Raw genomic sequence first — 5,369 nt, forward strand, 5'->3', positions numbered from 1 at the left:
AGACATAGGTAGGTGGATCTCTGTGAATTCAAGGCCAGCCTGGTCTACAAAGTGAATTCCAGGACAGCCAGGGATGTTACACAGAGAAACCCTGTCCCCAAAACAAAATATAATAATAATAATAATAATAATAATAATGTGTTTGGATCTGAGCCACCATTTTCTCCTATCCCTACCTCTATTTTTCCCACCCAACCTCATTTATTTTCTTCCCTTCTCTTTCTGTTCTACTCACCCTCCCTCGATATATCCACTGAGGTCCACTTAGCACTGCCTGCATGAGTACAGGTATGGGGCTATCTACTGGAGCAGGGGAAGACTCTCATGGGCTGTGTCCCTGAAGAAAACTTTCCCTCCCCAGAAGACATCAACTGTCAATGACTCCTTTGAAACAGGTTCTTTCATTGACTTGGCACTTGTCAATTGGGATAAGCTCCCTGGCCAGGGGGTACCAGGGATCCTCCTGTCTCTGCCCCCGGAACTAGGATGACAAGTACACACTACTCTGTCTGGCCTTTTCTTAAAGCCAGGGAATTGAACTCAGGTCCTCATGCCTCCCCAGAAAGAACTTTGTCAACTGAGCCCTCTCCCAGCCTCCTGGCTATATTTTAAAGACAAATATGATCACTTTGGGATGTTAATAGTCTCAAGAAATCAGAGTTACATTCTGCAACTATAAGATGTTATGGGGTGATGACACTCATCTATAATCCCACTACTTGGGAGGCTGAGGCAAAAAGATTGTGAATTCTATGCCAGCATTTACTACACAGTGAGACCTCTCTCAACATAAAAAATTGTTTTCAGATATTAACAGAAAGTATGCACAGGTGAACATCATTCTTATATTTTAAATGGACTAATGGTTTATTCTACTCATAAAATAGACACAAGTCTGTGTCAGCTCATTGAACTGGCTAGAAGTTTGGGATCTGTCTGTCCCTTTGCTCCACCACCCATAAGACCCAGTTATGCTCTGGGAAAAGTGAAGACCAGAAGGCTGTCACAGGTGTGAAGGGCAGTGCAAAGGACTGGGCCACCAGGATGTCAAGGAATGACCAGGGAAGAGGGACCCTTGGGAACCAAGGTCGGACTCTAATGTACCCACGTCCTAGGGGCTCTCTTTGGCCCTCATTACAAGGGAATCCCAGGGGAAAGGCCACAGCAGCTGTTGCACGAACCTCACCAACCACATGCTACCCTCCACACCTATCTGTTAAGGAACCTTGAGAGTAAATTGTTCTCTTAGGCACATTGCCAAGAGTCCTGCTACCACAGAGAATGAGAATACATAACTGACAGGTAGCAGACTGCCACATAGACTGTGACCACATGTCTATTAAATAGCAAACAGACGCCCACCTCTGGGCATTGTTATCCTGGAAGGACATTTGCCAATGATTGTTCATTGGGTGGAGAATTTCAGTTTTTTATTTCTACATTGATTTTTCTTAACCATAGAGATAATTATGTTTTTGCTTTTTTGTTTTTTCCTGCTGTTTGCTTGGTGGTTTTGAAATAGAGTCTCGAAAGGTAGCTTAGGCTGACCTCAAATTTGTCATACTCCTGTCTCGGTCTCTCAAGTGCTAAGATTACAAGCATGAGCCACCATATTTGGCAAAGCTAAAGAGGAGCAAATTGGGGAAAAGAAAGCAAAAGCTAAAGATTTTTCTAATTAACAGATGAGTGTCAGTTCCTGCTTCCGAAGACACTGCACCTGGGTTCCACCCTCATTGCAAGTGCCACCTGTGGGGTGAAGCTCCATCTCAGGTTGGCTCCTCATGGGATCAGGACAAAGCTCATTTGCAACAGAGTCAGGCACGAGTAAGAGGGCTGGAAATAGCAGCTGCCCTCTTCCCCGGAACCCCTGCCAGCCCTTCGGCCTGTTCCTCTTTCCTGCCTTCCGTGGCTGGCAAACATCTGTCTAATTCTTCCCGGACCACTTCACTGCATGCAGCTTAGGGGTTGGTTTGTTTTTTTCATTGCAGTGATTGCATTTGTGACAAGAAGTGACTTCAGGGAAGACAGGTGTGTTCTGATTTGTGGTTTGGTGGGTGTAAGTTTGTCAGGCCAGGGAAGTCGTGGCTGCAGGTAGCTCCATTGCAGTGGAAGTACGCTTCTGGGACTCCGCATCTCATGATCAGGAAGCAGAGATGTGGGAAAGACGGGCATACTTACCTGGCCTTCTCCTCTTCCTCTTTCTGTTCAGCCCAGGACCCCAAACCGTGGGAACGGTGCTCTCTGCCTTCCTCCGCGGAAAAGGGTCTTCCTCAGTCACACTAACCGACATACCCAAAGGTGTGCTTCATTAAAGCCCTCTCTCCTCTCTCTCCCTCACCCAAATAAGTCCATGACAAACATGCTGATTAAGCCAATTAGAAGTTGTAGGTCTTTTATATTGGTGGTCAAACCAAGGGCAGGTTTTAGCTTCTGAGATGTCTCTTGTGCCCAAGATCAGGGATAGTTTCTAAAGGCAAAAATACATCAAAGTTAGATAAGGGTCAGGTAACTTTCAAACCTTCATTCCTGGCAGAGCATAATAGTTATTTTAGACATGACTTGCTGGTTATTTTGTTACTACATCTGGACAATGGTCAAGGCCATGGACATGTCAAATGTGTTGCCAAGGCAGATGTGACTGTTCTGGGGAGAGAGATGGAGAGGCTGAAAACTGTCTAAGCCAGCAGTTCTCAACTCATTTGGGGTCACATATCAGATAGTCTGCATATCAGATATTAACATTATGATTCATAACAGTAGCAAAATTACAGCCTCGAGGTAGCAACAAAACATGAGGAGCTGTTTTAAAGGGCTGCAGCATTAGGAGGGTTGAGAACCACTGGAAGCAAACACAAATCGAGTCAGAACAGGATAGTGTTACCTTAAGTCATTTGACTTTGTGTGTCTGTGTGTGTGCATGCACCTGCATCTGTCTGTGTTTGTATATATATGTGTGTGTGTGTGCATGCGCACTCATGAGTTTGTAAGTATTTTGTGTTTGTCTTTGTGGGTCTGTGTGTCTGTGTGTATGTTGTATATGTATGTGTGCATGTGTCTGAGTCTGTGTGTGTGCGTGCGTGCCTGTGCGTATTTGTGTGTATCTGTGTGTGCCCATGTGTGCGTGGCGTCTGTATGTTGTGTATGTATGTGTGCATGTGTCTGAGTCTGTGTGTGTGCGTGCGTGCCTGTGCGTATTTGTGTGTATCTGTGTGTGCCCATGTGTGCATCTGTGTGTTTGGTGCATGCACATGTGTGCAGGTGTACATGGAGGCTAGAAGAGGATGATGGGTGTTCTCATAAATTTCCCTAACTTCCTCTCTTGAGAGAGGGTCTCTCACTGAATTAGGAGCTCAATTTTCAGATAGGCTAGCAGAAGTAAGCCCTAGCAATCCTCCTGTCTCCCCATCATTCCCTACACTGAAGCTTTGGGGTTAGAGGCACACTATGGCTATGCATGACTCTTTGCTTGAATGCTAGGAATTTGAACACAGGTCTCATATTATACAGCAAGTGCTTGTAACCATTGAACAGTGTGTCCAGCCTCTGAGGTTTTTTTTAAATCCTATCCCGTCAAGAAATGAAATTAGCCATCACTTGGGTCATATCAGTGATTTACTAATTGATTAAATGCTGAGGTCCAGAGATGATGCTTGGGGTGATAACCCAAGACCGAAACCAGGACAAGGACAGCAAGGTCATCCACACATGCACTGAGTGTACATGCTAGAAGTCCGTCCAGTTGTGTCACTCTTCCAGAGAAGTCATCATAATTCACCACATAAAGAACACCAGCAGACACAGCTTACCCCAGCCATTGTCACCCACCGCATCCTGGAGACACTTGAGGAAAGTGAGGATGGGAGGTGTGTGTCTCACACAGAAACGGGAGATAGGCCAGTCTGCATGGAGAAATGAGGAGCCAGGGCACCCCTACACCAGTCAGTTCAGACACACGAGCCAGCCGAGACACATGAACAGAAGAGGAGACACTTGTCTAAACAGACAGCATGGCCACCTGCCTCTAACCTACAGGTTCTCACCCAGGCTCCCACGCCCCTGCGGAACCCTTTCGTCTATGAGCAGTGATAGTGTGGCTCCATTGCTTGCTCATTTGTTTGTGAGCCTCAGATCCAACAGGATGAGTACAGTGTGTCTGTTGGGCTCTCTGCTTCATCTTTAGGCACTGAGGCGGTACCTGGCCTGCTGTGATACTCAACTGATCCTGAAAGAATAAATGCACGCATAGGTCCAGTAGGCTGCTCTCAGATTTCCTGTATCATTGAGGACAGTGTTGCATTTCTCTTTCTGCTGTTATTGTTGAACATTTCGTTCTTAAGGAAATGGAACTGGGGAGGGGCTTAGAAGTCAGGCTTCTTGTCTTCTAAGACGCCCTGCTAATACAGAATTGAAGAGACTTATTAACTGGGGTATAATAGACTTCTGTGGCTATGATAAACACCATGACCAAAAGACACAATGGAAAACCTTGCTTACAATTTTCAGTCCATCATCCAGGAAGTCAAGGCAGGCGCTTGAAGCAGACACTGTGGAGGAGCACTGCTTGCGGGCTTGCTTTTCTTATATAGACCAGACCCTCCTGCCTAGGGATGGTACCGGACTGGGCCCTCCTCATCAATTAGCAGTCAAGAAAATGTCTTACAGACGTACTCACGAGCCACAGTGATGGAGGCAATTCCTCAACTGAGGCTCCTTCTTCCCAGGTGCCTCAAGGTTTGTCTCAAATTGCCAGCTGAAGCTAACTATGACAACTGGCTACTAAAATACTGCATGCCTTCCGTTTTTTCTGTGTGGAGGTGAGGCAGGGAGGGGAGTCGGGGTGTAGGACCCAGGGCTTCACGTATGCTCTTTGTTTGGACAGGTGAAATTGTGTTAGCCTGTGCATCTGGTATCCCATCAGGTGAAATCCCTGGCTGTACTCATACTGTGCTTTGGAAACTATATGCAAATTTAAATCTGGGTCCTTCTCTAGCTGGGGTCCTGTTTGAAAAGCGTCCCCTGCTTCCCCAGGCTATGAGAAGCTACAGTTTCTGGGGATGCTCGCTTGTTTGTCTGTCCGTTTTGTTTGTTTCACTGTCCTCGTGCATAGTAACCACTGTGTTAGACCATCCAAGTCTCAGAACGGCCTTGATGTTTGGCCCAGGGTAGATCAGCCCTGAGTCCTGCTAATTAGGACTTTCATAGTCACCCTAGCTATCCCAAAAAACCAGGTCCCTTGCCTCCTTGGTGTACTCCGAAGCAGAGAAATCTTGCCTCACAGGTGTAGGCCAGATCCTTTTGCAATGAGCCCCAGGGGTTGCAGCAGAAACTGGTGAACCTGCTCACAGTTGCCATCTAGCCTGTAGGCTGGC

At 46.5% G+C, this 5,369-nt stretch overlaps 1 long non-coding RNA gene across 2 annotated transcripts; it reads right to left on the reverse strand.

The window, feature by feature from the left end:
* Positions 1-843: 843 nt before the first annotated feature.
* Positions 844-4,664, reverse strand: LOC110343442. 2 transcript variants are annotated; one of them, XR_002385714.2, is made up of 3 exons: positions 4,495-4,664; positions 4,218-4,394; positions 844-2,467 (listed from the first exon to the last, which is right to left on the reverse strand). It is a non-coding gene; the product is annotated as an uncharacterized LOC110343442 (long non-coding RNA). The 2 variants fall into 2 exon arrangements; XR_002385713.2 differs by having other exon boundaries at positions 4,218-4,391; positions 4,495-4,661.
* Between the last annotated feature and the right edge of the window lie 705 nt (positions 4,665-5,369).

Source organism: Mesocricetus auratus, unplaced genomic scaffold (genome assembly GCF_017639785.1).
Source record: "Mesocricetus auratus isolate SY011 unplaced genomic scaffold, BCM_Maur_2.0 Super-Scaffold_100053, whole genome shotgun sequence".
Classification (NCBI taxonomy): Eukaryota; Metazoa; Chordata; class Mammalia; order Rodentia; family Cricetidae; genus Mesocricetus; species Mesocricetus auratus.